The sequence below is a fragment of the Micropterus dolomieu genome, linkage group LG10 (assembly GCF_021292245.1).
Source record: "Micropterus dolomieu isolate WLL.071019.BEF.003 ecotype Adirondacks linkage group LG10, ASM2129224v1, whole genome shotgun sequence".
Lineage (NCBI taxonomy): Eukaryota > Metazoa > Chordata > Actinopteri > Centrarchiformes > Centrarchidae > Micropterus > Micropterus dolomieu.
In genome coordinates this window covers 1,969,347-1,986,119 of record NC_060159.1, presented here as the reverse complement: position 1 = coordinate 1,986,119, position 16,773 = coordinate 1,969,347, and the positions used below count along the sequence as shown (strand labels likewise).

The window sequence follows — 16,773 nt, the reverse complement described above, 5'->3', positions numbered from 1 at the left end:
TGGCAGTATTTGTTTTGCCATCTGCTGGGACCCGATGACCAGGATTTCTGTTTTGTCTGAGTTCAGCTGGAGGAAATTATTTGACATCCATTTTTTAACTTCACAAAGGCAGTTGTTAAGTGAACTCAGCATTCCAGGGTCTGTGGATCTGACGGGCAAGTACATTTGTGTGTCATCAGCATAAATATGAAAAGAAATACCATGTTTATGGATAATATGTCCAAGGGGAAGCAGATACAAGGAAAACAAAATGGGCCCTAAGACCGACCCCTGAGGCACACCATATTTAACTGGACAGAACGAAGAGACATAGTTGTTTACAGACACGCAAAACTTCCTATTTGACAGGTAGGATGAAAACCATTCTAGGGCAGTACCAGAGACCAGTGCCTCAGTCTGTCTAACATGATGTTGTGATCAATGGTGTCAAAAGCAGTGCTAAGGTCCAGGAGTACCAGGACTGAGCACATGCCTTCATCAGCAGACATTAAAAGGTCATTGGTGACTTTAAGCAGGGCAGTCTCAGTGCTGTGGTACTTCCTGAAATCAGATTGAAACTTTTCAAATATTTTGTTATTTTCCAGTACAGTGAGCAGCTGTTTGGACACAATTCTTTCTAGAATCTTTGCAATAAAAGGCAGTTTTGAAATTGGTCTAAAATTTTGTGGGAGGGAGGGATCTAAACCAGGTTTCTTTAAAAGCGGGTTCACGCAAGCCGTTTTAAAATAATCAGGGACACAACCAGTAGATAGGGAGCTGTTGAAAACAGAGATCAAATGTGGCCCAACAGAATCCATTACTTTCAGTGAAAACTTTGTAGGTATTACATCAAGTGGGCTGGAGGACACTCTCATTTGTGATACTGTTTTTAAAAGCTCAGACAAGTAGATGGGATAAAACTGATTAAAACTCTCTTGTTGCTGTTGTAGTTAATTAATAAATCCTTCAGACTGAGGTAATGGACTTGGAGACTGGATTTTTTTCCAACTACGCTCTGCTTTCCTGCACTCCCTTTTTAGGCTGCAAATGCTGTCATTTACTTACTAGCTTTAGATGTAGGCCTAACCTTTAGAGCAGCAGTAATATTTAGTGACGACAAGCAGATATGATTGAAGTGATCGACCAGATTGTTGGTGTTGGAATCAGACAGGTGTTGGCTTTGGCTCTGAAAGAATGTGCAAAACTTTGAAACACCTTGTTCATTAAAGATGCGAGAACACACGGAGCTTGGTGAGGCATGAGTAACAGGTGAATCGCAGCTAAAAACAATACATCTGTGGTCAGATATGGTCATGTGAACTAATTCCACAGTTGAAACGCTGACACCCAGGGTAAAAACCAAGTCCAGTGTATGACCACGGTTATGTGTTTGCCCTTTGACATGTTGTCTGAAGTTTAAAAGAAGTGGCCATATTTAAAAAGTCAGTTGTATTAACATTGGTGGGGTCATCAACATGAATATTAAATCACCACAAAGAACAATTCTGTCATAATTTAAAACCAGAGTAAGATAAAAATTCAGGAAGTTCTGATAAAAATCCTCCAGGCTACCACGACCACTAACCCACGGTTGACTAAAACAATCATATTGAGGCGGACACAGTTCAGCTACCTGGCTATAGGCATTCATTTGCAACCATGATTCAGTTAAAAACATAAAATCTAGATTTGCAGACAAGATAAAATCATTTAAGATAAAAGTCTTACTTGACCGTGATCTCACATTGAAGAGAGCCATTTTAAATGAGTTTGTTCTGGGTGCAGTTGTCCTAATCCTTATAAGATTACTATGATTGCTGTGTGGGATGTGCACATTTCGGTTTACTGGTCTATTCGTGATGATGACAGGAATAGAAGTCTTTGGAACAGCGCTGGGAGCAGACGGCTTTACATGCCAGCAGGTGCTGCAGGAGATGCAACAGTGTCGGCCGGCACTGTCCGCCGAAAGAGATCTGTATCAGGGAGACTCGAAGCCGCAGGTGCATCTGCTGGATGGACCGGAGTGTCGCCAGACAGGGCTGCATAGCGGTTGGAGAGGTCGATGTACGGAAGAGAGGCAGCCCCGTCCGAGCCTCTCTTGCAGCCACGGACCACCACTTCAGCCCAGGTTGACTGATGCTTCAGAGTTGAGCAGGAGGAAAGCCCTGGAAGGGTAGAGGGGTCCCATAGCACGGTGTCCTGGATGTTAGCGGTTGCGCTAAGAGAAACAATCTGTTTGGCTTGTACTGAAGCCACATCCATAAAGCCAGTCAGCAGGGAATCTTTCTCTTTGAGTTCCTCTGAAAGTCGTCGGATGTCTTCCATAAGGTTAGCAGTCTTTTTGTTCGCTTTCTTAAGGAGTGTGCAGTCCTCATGGGGCAGGGTTATCTCGGCTAGCATAACATTAGTCGCCGGAGCTTTGTTGTGATCAGTAGCGTTGATAGCGTTTTTACGGTCATCTAGCTTAAAATCCATGTCAGATGACTAAAATCCTTAACCCACATAAAACTTAAGTTAAAAACTTAAGTTAAATAAAAAGGATCTAAAAAATGTAACGTAAAAGTGTGGATTAAAACTGGATAAGAGTCCGGTTTAAGACGGAGCTTAATTACTCTGTAATATACAGTATTATGATATAAACATATAATGCAGTAAAAACATTGAAAAGAAAGAAGCTTATAATAAATATTTTCAAATTGCGTGAAAAAATCCAAAATTGGAACCCTAACCCTTAAGGTAGGTGTCAGTGCACATGTGTGGCGTAGCGTGTGTGTGGTAGAAGAGGGAGAAAGACACCAGCGCCTTGGGACGTTTGAATCATTTATCACCATTGATGAATTACACAAAGAATATTATATTGTTTCAAACTGTACTTGAAATAGATCCACGAGGAACCACAACGTGCATGCAATTCTCGGCTAGTCGTCGGACATGCACAACTCTGCACAAGATCAGTGAACGGCAGGTGAGCAGAGCAAAGAAAAAACAGTCAACAGTAAGCCTCAGTTTAGCAGTAACTAGTGAATAGAGACTGCTGCTCTGCAGCTTCGTAAGATTAAAGTGGAGCTACTGTGTGTAAACCCCCAACACAGACTGCACATGATTCGACGATCTGTCGACTATAGGCAAACCATGACAATTCTGATTCAACTATGTAAATCCTAAGTTGGTGACAGCCCTAATATATATATGTATATGTATGTATGTACTAGCGTTGTAGTACTCGAGACCGGTCTTGGTCTTAAGACCACTTTTCAATGGTCTTGGTCTCGTCTCGGTCTCGCATTTGTACTCTTGTCTTGGTCTCAGACATTGAGGACTCGGGATTTTATTTCAAGAACAGTCAAGACTGTAACTTTGGAAATATCAATAAATTGCTTTTGCATTGTCTGATTTGTTAACATCCTAACTTTGATTGGAAGTAAAACATATTGCTTCAAATGCAACCAATAACCCTACTTAACGACTGTCACCCCTCCCTGCGATGCTTACGTTGATTTCAGCTCTTAGTGTTTGTATGTGGGTGTTTTAATAGGAATGTGGATCTTTCAGATCACTTTGAGAACTACCTATGATCTCGTTTCACATTTTATTGCGTGCTATGCAATGCAGGGAACTGGTCTTGGTCTTGACTCGGTCTCCCCCTCCCTTGGTCTTGGTCTCGACTGCTCTCAGCCCCTAAAAGTCTTGGTCTTGTCTCGGTCTCGATAAACTCTGGTCTTGGTCTTGACTTGGTCTCGGTTTGGGCGGTCTTGACTACAACACTAGTATGTACACATTTACATTACCTCAATAAAAACATATATTTTAGTGAACATCAGCGTTGAGCAAGTACTTGGTTGAAAGAGTATAGTATCTAGTACATTATCTAGTATAGATAATGTACTTTTTACGAGTACTAGTATCATCAGAGTAAAATGTGTCAATATTTTTAAGTTCTCTTCTATTGTAATTGAAGCTGCTGCTCTAAAACAATATGTTTTAAATAAATATAGCAACTTCTTCTTCTGATAAACCCATACTAATTTCAGCCTTAAAGGGGCAATATGTAAGTTTATGATTTTAATAAATCTAATTTTCATTGCCTTATTGTCAATGGGCTCAAAACTCACTTAGAAATGAAGCACACGCCTGTTTTCTCCGTTGCTTGCATCAGCCACTATTCTGCTTTTAATGCAGTCCACTAACACCATAAAACAACCAGCTCACAGCAAAACACAGGCTCCACGTTAGGATACAAAACCACAATAAAGGTTTATGTGCTGAAGCCCATCAGACCAAACAGATTCAGATGATGTCGAGTAAGAACAAAGTGAACATTAGTAAAGCTGGAGAAACACAGAGAAAGTCACATTAGCTCGTCGGCTAACGCCAAGCAGTTGCTAATGTTATCCGGTGCAAAGTTATATCGCTTTCCACATTACTTCATCAACTAACCATGTTACTATCCTGTGTACCACTGTTGATTTAGCCTGCAAGAAAGGATGTAACGCCAAAAGCAAATGTGGAGCGATTTCTTTACTAACGTTAGCCTATAGTGATGCAGCCAGGAGCAGCAAGCTAATGCTACAGTAGCTCGGACCTGCTGCTGTTTGCTTATTGTCTGTTTATTGTGGTTTTACCAATACTCAGGTACACAGCTTCTCCACCTCTCCGTCGCTGTAACTAACGTGACCCACATAACATAAAACACTGCAACAGTCACAACAACATAGAGGCAGAGCCATCCATTATCACTAGTTACAGTAAAATTACTTACTGCAGTCTAACTGTTATAAAGTGTGACACAGTCTCATTATAATATCCATTCAGCTCACTAACCGTTTCATTATCATCCAATACATGTAGCTCTGCTGACATTGCTAAGCCTCCAGTGACAGATTCACAGATAGTAAAGATAGTTACTGAAAAGCAGCAGCAGCATTTAGCACGTCGGCTAAATGCAGTAAATGTAACGTTATCATGCTAAAAACTCCATAATGGCGCTTTAAAGAATTTCTACAGATAATTGAATTAGTTAGAGATACAGAGACAGATAGTGGTGTACTCAAACATCCCTAGTGAACATGCTGAACATACATTTTGGTGTGACAGTGTTCGCAAAAGTTTGCATTTAGGTCATGCTTAATGCTATTTGGCCATGACATAAGGCAGATATACATTATGGATAAATTGACATGACCAATGGTTAGAAATGGTGAGAAATTCTATACACATGTTGAGCTTCGAGTCAACAAAGATTAATTCTGTATGAATTTACATGAGCCAAGATGGAGTACAACACAATGTGAGATATTGTATCGGGACAACAGTGTGGATTTGTGCATTTTATATTAAATAAATTTGGAGCTACTCCAAATTCCTCTTTTCCTCTCCCAGAGAGGAGCAGGGGGGTTATAGACGAACTTCAACAGACTGCTGAAGAGACCCCAACGGAAGGGGGGTGGAAAGGTTGCTTTCTCTAAGTGCTATTCCTGAGCAGACTGATCATGAAACTGGCACCATTTTGATTCCGAAGCTGATAACGCAGTGACTGGCTGTTAAACTGACAAAAGGGACACTAACCAGTGATTAGCATTTCCCTGAACAGCCTATCAAAACTGCCCCCCCCCCCCCAACACACACACACACATGTAACCATGGCAACTGACCTTGTTATGTGTTTCATTACCCCTTCAAAGGGATACTCCTTGTCACACACACTTGTGAAATAATCCAGGACACCCGAACTTTAAATAAACAAAGACTGCAGTCTCCAAAGACTCAAAGCATTAACTGTTTAATTAAATCTTTTAGTTACTTGATTATGTTTGCCTCTATTTGAGTAGTTATGTTACCATGTTGTTGCTATCTGTTGTTGATATTAGTGCTGAAAAGAATCTAAGTTACTTTTGCAGTGTTTTTATTTTCAGCAAGATTAAGGACACTCCTTCATCTTATGTGTAACCAATACTTGTTCACAATACTTTCTCACACAATACCTTTTAGAAATGATGATAAAGAAATGTCATTCTATACTCTTAATCGCCAGCTTGAATTTAAGGCTGAAGAACTGAATTCCCCAGGTCCTAAGGAAAGATTGTTTTGGGTTAATCTAAGCTTTCCTCATGTAACCTGAGCTCCCCCAAGTGGACGAAATAAGTATTACATACCATCGTCGGAAATGCCGTTAATGTATAAATGTCACCCACTTATCCTGTCCAATAATGTGACAATTGTTTCCTGTTACCAAATGCTTAACTTAGAACGGTACAACTGTTTGACCATTGAGGTTTGATTGTGGAAAATATTTGATTATAATACGCGCAAATAGACTTTCTTTTTAGACATTGAAAGTTTAGAAAGGCAGTCCCTCGGGAAACCGGAAACGCCCTCTGGGGAACCACGCCCCAGACAACAAAAGAGCGACACGCGACGTCGTTCGTTCTCTTCTCTGGCTCCTGCTCTTCTTCTCATGCTCTGGTCTTCCGCTCGGCTCTCTGGACGCTTCGGCACGCGTCCGGCGTGCCTCTCCAGGCAACGCCCTAAGAGTTCGACCAGCGCAATGAGGCCTTTGTTCGCTTGAAGCTACACACGCGAAGTGCTGTGACATCGATTTTCCCTCGTTAACAGCAACTTTACTTGTTTTATTTTCTTTCTTTTGTTTTGTTAAAGTTATCAGTCCGTTAAGTTACACTGGTCTAATTCAGGAACGACCAAGTTCTCCTTTTCAGCTTTTTCGTCGAGCTAAGCCCACGGAGGTCGGACGACTCCACGTGGCTCGCCAGCAACCACAAAGGACGACTTAAACCTGACCCGAGACAGGGTCGGGAAGGCCCCCACTGCAAGTTTCTCCCATAAGCCTTCCAGAGACGGACCCCGGAGAAATTCCCTGGCAGAGAAAGCGACTGGCCGACAGCTTTAACTCTGCAAGTGTGAGGCCGTTTCCCAGAAACCCGGCGGAAGAAACACAAGCAGTAAGACCAAACAAACATTCTGTGGTCAGGGATGTCCCATAATGCTAATATTGTCTTTTAACTCCTAAAACTCATAGCTTACTTTAATTAGTTCTCCTCTGCCATATGAGTCAAATGCTTCCCACAATCGAACCTCCATTTCTCATTGTTCAGCCATTGTTTATTTTCCCTGTATTAAACCACCCTTTTATATCGCATTAGTTAGTTAATAAATTCACTGTAATCAAGAAAGTGTGTGTGTTGCCTATTTCCACGTCCCTGCCAAGAGAATTGACCCTTTAGATATGAGACTGACTGATTGATTTAAGATAATTTAGCGATTATTAACTAACTGATCACTAGTAATAATTGTATAATTATTAAAAGCTACCTAGAGGTCCGGAGACTCTAGGATAATAACAACTCCGGTGGTGCCCCTTTTTAAACGAGAGCTTTTTATGGATTAATATATTTTTGAATATTAAAATTCATAATTGGGTATTAATTCTCATAAATGTATTAAAATTCATAGCTAAGTTTTAGCCATGCTACAATATCGAGCAGAGCAATAAACAGATCAAAAACACATGATTAGGGTCAATAGAATCACCAGGTGTATTTTGATCAAGCAATTCCTCCTGTCAAAAGATTTTTGTGAAGTGCCTTATTGCATTTTCTCACATACAGTCATACAATAGAATCATGTCTGTCATAGACCAGGCCTATTTATAAGTGTTATATGGTATCTTTCCTCCGCTCTGTGCTGGAAATGAACATCTGGCTCCAGTTTTTCTCAGAGGAAAAAGGTCAGGTCATTGTTCACCACTGTGGTAGTGTATGTACGCCACCAGACTGGACCTGGACACAGCCACTCCTAATATATCCTTTTTTCTTTTACTGCTGTTGGGCGGGAGAGAGTGGAGAGCAGCTATGAGACTACTTGAACACTGAAGCTGAGAGGGCCTGTGTGCTGTGTGTGTTAGAAAGCTCACTGTTGTTTGGCCACAAAAAAAACCCTATTGTTTGAGAAAATAAATAATAGTATTGCAGGACAGATTGGTTTGCACAGTCTTGTTCCAAATCATTATCTTGCTGGAAGTTGTGAAAATCTTAAAAAATCTGCAAATTGGATTATGCCAGCTGAATGAATCCAGCTCCAGTTGACTGATGCAATTGGTGCAACTGAGAGGGACAGTTGCCAAAAATAGACTTATGAACATCTTTGCTGCTTAAAATTGGGCTTCAAACCAGCTGTAAAAAGTTCAAACCGGCTTAAATGGCTCTGGGTAAATTAGTAGCGTTTACACGAAAGGTGTTCCTTTAGCAGGGGCAGCCCAAGCCATTCTGCAACCCCAAGCAACATAACCCTATTCATACACTAAATAAAGTAAATCTCCTGGAGCTGCATGTTATTATTGTACAGTGCTCCTATTAATACACACAATTCTGAGAGTTAACGCTAGTGTCAATGGAAAAAAACTACCACTAACTGCAGGGCCAGGTTAACCCACTACAGGAAGGAAAGGGGGGCTGCATCCCACCCACTTTCTCTGTTTATTGTGTCAGTATTAGCTAGTGATCAGTAGTTTTTGATATTTAAGACTAATTATATTTTATTAAATGCACCATATATGCATATTATATACTGAAACAAGTTACACAAATAAATAATAAAAGAGTACATGACAAACGTTGCATGTCAAAGTAAATATACTGTACTTGTTAAGGGATGGATGCATGTAAAACAGCTCTATTCTGTTTCCTGTGGCTCTGGAGGAGCTTAGTCAAGTCTAAGAAAGTATCAAGCCACTACACTTGATAAGGTTATATCAGTTTGCACTTGAACACTACTACTGACCTGACAAACAAAACTGGAGTGTGACATTTTAAAAGTCTAATAAAAGATGGAATGAAGATGCATTGTAGGAAATGTAGGATCAATTTACAGACACACTGCAGAGTTTATGACAATTCCATGGGGAGGGGGGGTTAATAAGCCTTCCTGAGACCCCTCCAGATCTGCAAACACAATTTGCCTTTTTTGTAAAGCTGTTAATTTGGAGACTTGCTGGAAAAGACAAGAACTTCTCACCACTGAGAAGATACAGTATGTCATCCAGATAATGAAGTAACAGCAAGATGTGAATAATCATATATTTTCTCTGATTGTTTTAGCAAAGAAACTGAAGAAACACACATACACACACACACACACACACACACACACACACACACACACACATAAACTTTGTTCTCGGCCCCTGAGCTGAGATAAGGTTTGCCAGATGCCTATCATTCTTGATTTCGAACCAGAACTAACTCGTTCTTTTGATTCTGGATTCATGTTAAACTGACATCTAACCAATCCATAATCCAGCTAATCATTTTCAACACATGTTGTCTTGATGTTTAACCCAACTTTATTTTTGTACGACATGAACTTCTCAAGTTATAGAATGAACCTCTTGTTTACCATATGGCAACACTGCCATCTACTAACCAACGGACAGAAATCTCTGTAACTAACAAACAAAGCTTAGAACAGAATAACTTTGAGTCTTGCATCCTTTCTGTGAACTGTGCCCGCAATGTCCTGGGCCTGATCTCTGATGCCGGCCCTAAAACAAGACTCCTGGACCAACTGCTTGCAAGGAGTCACCTGCGTAACCACACCTGAACCCTGCATGAATAAATATCCTCATTTAATCAGTAAGAAGTTCTCTGTGTGTTCTATATTCTTTGAAGCAGAGGACAAGGTATGGAAAGAATCCCTTCTTGAGAGACTGGCCAAATTAATAATCCAAGTTTGAATTAAATAATTTAATTTTCCCTATTCTTAAAAGGCTGCTGCCCTGACAAATGTAAGATGGTGAATATGGTAAACATTACACATGCCAAACATTAGCATGTTAGCATTGTCTTAATGAGCATGTTAAAGTGCTGATGCTAGCACTTTGCTCAAAACACGACTGCGACACGTGGCGCGCAACCTTGCGAAATTTGTACGACGGCTTTTCAATGTTGTGTGTGGAGGACAGACACACCAGGCAGAGCAGAGGGACAGACCCTCTGCTCGCCAACAAACAGCTGCTGAGCTACGGGGAGCTCTGGAGGAGCTGCGGGTGTTATTGGACAAATAAACACTCGCAGTCGGACTGGAGTCTGCTCCATGGCAACTGAGCCATTTACCGGCGGGAGGAGTTCAGAGTTAATTGCTTTTATTAAACTTGTATTTTTGAGGATTTAAATGTTCTTTTATCTACACTCGCGCTTCTCAGCAGTGAGCTACCGTGTTTCCAGCCCCCACTGTTGTTATTGTAGCTACCAGAAGTCTATGGGACTACTACATACCTACACAGAAAGCAGACAAAACAGGAGATGGCTTGGAGAAAAGTAAGCGAGGAAGTTGAACTCCCGGGTAAGTTCAGAAAATATGAGTGTGTTACTTGATTCCAGCTATTATTGTACTTTACTATAAAATAAGTTAGCATAGCCTTCATCGATCCAAACTCTATTTGTTTCATACAGCTTTAGTAGCTGGCGGGTTGTGTTTATTCGCATCACATTGTGTGTGAACACTCATGCGAGTAGTCCAGCAGCAAACGCATGCAATAAAGGCGACACAACATTAAAATTTGCGTTGTATGTGAATATTTCAGAGCCACTAGCCTGGCTGTAGACTCACCACTCAATCTCCAATCTTTTTTGTATTGTGATCTATATTATCAACAGTAAATTTTCAGAAACTGTAGTATCTATAGCATCTGGTCTTAAGTTAGGCAGCTGCTGTGTATTTTATAGTTTTGAATCTAAACAGAAGGGACAGGAGTTCTGAAGCAAAATGCATTCCTTAAACTACTAATGCAATTTCTTTGTTGCCATGGTGTTTTTCCTACATCAGTTGGAATGCCCATTAAACCTCTAAATATCTCATTTCACTGTTTATTATTAGAGTCATCAAATATACACAACCCCATTCTACATCCATACATACCTGCAGTACAGCAAGTGCTTAGACAAGCTGAAACTAACGAGAACCTCTTGAGCTATAATGACAGGTAAATCTATAATTGATGTTTCACAGCAAGGAAAGTGTTCATTTGAAATAAACCCACACTTCTGTTGCATGATGATGCTTTGCTCGCTACTCCAATTTACATTTTTCAAGAGAGAAAGCAGGAAGCCTTGTACAAATTCCACGAGGAACACTGCTGATTTGTTCCCTACTTCTTCAAAAGCATCTGCTATAGATTCACCTTGCATGTACCATGTTTTCCCTGAGCAACAGATGTGTGTGGGAGTCTGCAATGTCATATCTGCATTGTTTAGCTACTCCTCTAAAACTCCAGGCTCTACAGTGTTGTATCCTTAGCAACAATGCAAAGTGCACAACAAAAATCTATTGAATTTCTTCCAATGTAAGACAGATGGAGGGGGGTTGGAGTTGGCGGTGGTGTCCAAAGTGCACAGAACATGAAATCAATATTCTACTTGGCAGAGAACTTTAGACGTTGTGTTGTTTGCCCGTTGGCTCATTGGTCACGGGGTCAACTCTTTGAGCATCCATCATGGGCGTCTGCAACCAGCCGTGAGCCAAGCCGTGCCTAAGACAAACTCCAGCCGATAGTGTAAGCCCAGGGAGAGGGGCCGTAGGGCCGGGGGGCCAAATGAGCTCACCAGAGTGATGGGTCGCCTATGTTAAATAACTGCTTTTTTTCACAGTGAATAAGTTCTGTCTGAATGCAGCGTGCTAAGGCTTGATTTCCATTGCAACTAAAAAGGTGTGCTTCTTCATCCTCCCTTCTCAGGCCTCCTCCCTGAGCTCTAATTGCCTGCTCCAAAACATACACCTTTTGTTGTGTACTGATGAATCTACAACTCTCTGTATGCATTGGTCGTCGGGAGCAACCATCTTATTAATTGCCTCATTCTATAATGGACATTATAGACATTGTCTACACAACAAACCCTTGGACATACATTAGATAATGAATTATGTTAAAATTAATTAATGGAAGGAAGAATAAGGATGTTGGAAGTGTAACTACATTAACACTGTACTAAAAAGTGTAAAAAAATAATTTGCCAAATGGGTTTCATTATGTATAGCTAATTGTGTCTTTCTGATAAATACAGGAACAATGAGAGAGACAACAGAGGCGTAGCTGCATAAGTAGCAGCATCTTCTTAACCGCTTGCAAATTTGTCTAATTATGATGTCATGTGACTCTTGCTATGCTCCCTCCTTTTTCAGGCATGCAGGGTATTTTCTTCAAAATGCTATGGCATTGTGTGGCAATGTCAGAAGTGAATGGGCTGAGAGTTAATCATTTAGAGATCGCGTGGAGATTGTTCTGAGGCTAATTTCTTTCTTTGCAGCTGATGATTAATGCTTGGTCTGGGAGGTCATTAGAGATAAGGCCCTGGTCGCTCCGTCAGCTCCCAGTGAAGATAATCTAGAGCCGACTTTATCAAGGGCGTGGAGGCAAGGGGAGCACAGAATACTGGGGGGACTCTCTATGCATATGGCCATAACGAGATATTATCACCCATCAAGCAGCCCAATCAATTACCCCATCCCCGCAGGACACCTCATGGTTGGAGAAGGAAGACAGAGGTCATGATATGTCATAGGAAATCTTTAAAAAACAATACCAGAAACATTCACTCTCCCCAAGTAAAGGTTCCCCTTGGTATGCTTAAAATGAAGTGCATATCTGATCAACAGCGTCTAATACCCATTTTACTGGGGAATCATGCTTGGGTGGGGTTCTGGAGGTACAGGCATCTGTTCTGCTCTCATCTCCTGTCCAACAACAATAAACACCTGAATTGTCAAATAGAATATATTCAGAACAGGAATTGAATTGAACATTTTTTATTTAGCTAAAAGTTGTTTCTAGATCAGCAACAGTAACATCTACAACAGCACAGTCACTTTAGACTCTACACTCTACAGGCTTTCTACATGGTTATGCTTGTTGAACAAGTGCATTGATTAAGTATTGGCTTTTTACTCATGAATGTTTTATTGCATGTACTTACAGTAACGAGTGTAGCTGTCATAAACTCGAGTAATCTTCAATTCTCCTCTGCAGCCTCTCTGCTCTGCTGACCACTGATTTTGCTCAGTGTGTTTTTGTGTGTACCTGTGAACTTCACTGCAGCTTCCAGCACACCTGTAGCTAGTAGCGATGACAGTGCTGACACAGAAACGCTATAAGCAATCCCCTCTATAAAAAACTCTGCAGGAACACTGTTCCCTCCCGACTTTTACTCCAAGCACAGCATTGCTGTACCCTAAATCACCAGATATGCAAAGATAAAGAAGACTGATGAAAAAAAACATCAAAAGAAACAAACAAAGTTGTGAGAAAACACATCGTTGGCTTTTGATGACTGGAAAAACATCTAACTTTTGAAGGGGTTGAAAAGTGATGCACAGCTAGCCTTAATACTCCACAAGCCTGCAGAGGAATAGGTGAGTTATACAAGTTGCCTTGTGAAACTGAATTAGTGAAAATATGTCTTTACTGCAAACTTAAGAGAAAATGTATGTATGTCATTTTGGAGACGTTCCTTAAATAAAATTACTTTTTGTGTTAAGGCGAATAGGGACCTTTATTGACAAGACTTATTTGCCCAAATATACAACAACTGTCTCTAAAACTTATTACTTATTATACTCTACACACTTTCTATCCATAGCCATAGTGACGATCATTGGTGATATACATCTACGTGGTGCCCAGAGAGCTGACCTTGGGAAGCAACCTCAGTGTGCGGGACGTCTGTATCTGATGGTTTGGCTAGGTAAACTGCAGTGGAAAGGGCTTCTCCTCTTTCTTTTCCGGATGGGAGCACCAGATGTCCTCATCATCCACTGTCCACTGCATCAGCTTCCTCCAGCACCCTGGCAAGAAGATGATGTTTTCATCTGTGACCCAAAGCTGGAAGGCTGGTGCCAATCTGGTTAAACTTGATAAGGCGAGAACATTTGTCAGCAGTGTTATGGCTACATTTGTTTGCAGATTAAATGGTGCCATGATTGAGCACCCCCACATTAGACATGACTGTCCTTTACATTGGGCCTTTCTCAATCTGTGTTCTTGTCTGTACTTGTGTTCTTGTGAAACGTCCTCTTATGTGGCCCAAGTCCTGTCCCAATACATAAGTTTGCATTTTGGCAAGAATGGTTCCCGGAAGTGTTCTTGACACGCCCATTGAGGATGCATCGGTTGGCAACTTGTGTGAACTTGACGGTAGAGATATCCCAGCATTCTTTTTGGCATTCAAGCGAGGGGCTGAAAGAAGCTGAGAGAGAGGCCAACAACAGAACATTTTGTACTATTTTCGTTTTGGCAGTTTTACTAAAAATGATGGCAAATATAAAATGGTGCTCAAATATTTTCGGAGTTGTGACGCTCCGCAAAAGCACAACACAGCTAAGTACAGCAACAACGGCAGAGTAAAGACCCACAGCTGCAAGATGGTTTTAAACGTTTGTACTGCTGTTATTCTGTCATTACATTCTGAGTAATTTTGTAAGATTTTAACTTAAATCAAGAGACATCTTGATGATGTACAGAAAAATGGTGAAGTACAAAAAAATCTGGTCTTGTGAAAATTTCGGAAAAAAATATCTTTCATACTATTTCTGATATTTTTTTCCGAAATTTTCACAAGACCAGACTTTCTTGGCTTTATTGTTATTATTATTATTAATATTATTATTATTATATTAGACATTACATTGCTAGTGTACAGTAGAGTTGTGGTCACAGTATTTGCTTTTTATTTGCTTTTATTTTATTTTTTTATGTGCAAATATATCTTGGTAAGTTAAAACCTACGACAAACTCTGAGCTTTTTGTTTTGGGGGATAAAGCCTGGCTGTTATAATAATTAGAGCAATGCAGGCGGCCTCTGTGCTGGGGATATTGCACAATACTGCATCGTCTCAAACCCTCAGCAGCGTTTTGTGTGCTCGTGACATTGCAAATTAATTCCTCCAAGTACGACTAGCAAGAACGTTCTCCCCAACAACACATGTTCATTCTTTGCATTCTTGGTTTTGAGAAGCACCCATTCACTCATTTAGCAGACGCTTTTGTCTCAGAATCAGAGTCAGATTTATTGCCAAGTTGTTTTTACACATACAAGGAATTTGTTTTGGCGACTAGGTGCGCAACAACAATAAACAATAAATATAAACATAAATCTATATAACTATATCTACAAAATATGAGATTAATATGATATATACAAGTATTTACATGTGCAATAAAAGGCGGAGTGTCTGAAACAGTTTGTGTCTGGGGTGGGAGGGGTCAGCCACAATCTTTCCTGCACGCCTCAGAGTCCTGGAGGCGTACAGGTCCTGGAGTGATGGAAGATTGCAGCCGATCACCTTGCAGTCTGCCCTTGTCCCTGTCAGTAGCGTACCAGATGGTAATGGACTTAATGTTGGCGGTGTAGAAGTGCACCATCATTGTTTTTTGCAGGCTGAACTTCTCCACCTGCCGCAGGATGTACTTCCTGCTGCAGTCACACAGGGCTTCTGAAGTCAATTGCCATCTCCACTGTCTTAACAGCATTAACTCCAGGTAGTTCTGGCTGCATAAGGTCACCAGATGGTCAATCTCCCACCTGTAGGCCGACCAATCCCCACCAGAGATAAATCAAATGAGGGTGGTGTCATCTGCAAACTTCAGGAGCTTAACGGCCTGGTGTCTGGAGGTGAAGCTGTTTGTGTACAGGGAGTAGAGCAGAGGAGAAAGAACGAAACTTGGAGGTGAACCAATGGTGATGGTCCTGGAATCTGAGACATTGTGCCAGCTTCACATGCTGTTTCCTGTCAGACAGGAAGTCTGTAATCCACCTGTAGTTGGAGTCAGGCACGCTTAGCTAAGAGAAGCAGAGCTGAAATCCAAAAACAGGATCCTGGCTTATGTTCCAGAGAAGTCCAGGTGCTTAAGGATGAAGTGACTGGCCATGTTGGCTGCAAAGAAAAGAAAGAGAAGAATTTCTTACCCATCGAAAACGTAGCTCTTCTGAAGAAAAGATGGGAGCAGATTGCCTGGTCTTACTTATACACAGGGTGAGAGCATGGTTGTGGCCCATCCCGCTGGTGGGCGTAGACAAAGCTCTTCAGTGCAGCACATGCGCGAGGGATAAAACCCACCTTAGAGGGCAAAGCCTGTATGAAATAAAACTGTTGCCTCTTTAGGCAAACTCCAGGGGTCCAGGAGTGGGTCTGTGATGGTTGTGAGGTGGGACAACCCAAGGTGCTCAAAAGACTTAATTATCACAGATGTCCTGTGGTCATTGGTTTTTTGGGGACAGGAATACAGTGGGGGAAATAAGTATTTGACCCCTTGCTGATTTTGCAGGTTTGCCCACTTACAAAGAATGCAACGATCTATAATTTTAATCATATGTACATTCTAACAGTGAAAGACAGAATCCCAAAGAAAATTCCAGAAAATCACATCATATGAATTTATAAAAATTGATAACCATCTGATGAGGAAAAACAAGTATTTGACCCCATGGACAAACAGCATGTTAATATTTTGTAGAAAAGCCATTATTGGCCAGCACAGATGTCAAACGGTTTTTATAGTTGGTGACAAGGTTTGTGCACATTTCGGCAGGGATGTTGGCCCACTCCTCCCTGCAGACAGCCTCCAAATCATTCAGGTTCCGAGGTTGTCGCCTGGCAACTCGAATTTTAAGCTCCCTCCAAAGATTTTCAATTGGATTCAGGTCTGGAGACTGGCTAGGCCACTCCAGAACCTTGATGTGCTTCTTCTTCAGCCACTCTTTTGTTGCTTTGGCGGTGTGCTTAGGGTCGTTG

General features: G+C 41.1%; 2 long non-coding RNA genes across 2 annotated transcripts; one reads left to right on the top strand and one right to left on the bottom strand.

Moving 5' to 3' along the window:
- Nucleotides 1-9,295: 9,295 nt before the first annotated feature.
- LOC123978008 lies at nucleotides 9,296-10,694 on the bottom strand. The gene is made up of 2 exons (XR_006826836.1): nucleotides 10,600-10,694; nucleotides 9,296-9,594 (listed from the first exon to the last, which is right to left on the bottom strand). It is a non-coding gene; the product is annotated as an uncharacterized LOC123978008 (long non-coding RNA).
- A 181-nt stretch (nucleotides 10,695-10,875) lies between these two features.
- On the top strand, nucleotides 10,876-13,920 carry LOC123978007. The gene is made up of 3 exons (XR_006826835.1): nucleotides 10,876-10,972; nucleotides 13,013-13,395; nucleotides 13,623-13,920. It is a non-coding gene; the product is annotated as an uncharacterized LOC123978007 (long non-coding RNA).
- The last annotated feature ends 2,853 nt before the right edge of the window (nucleotides 13,921-16,773 follow it).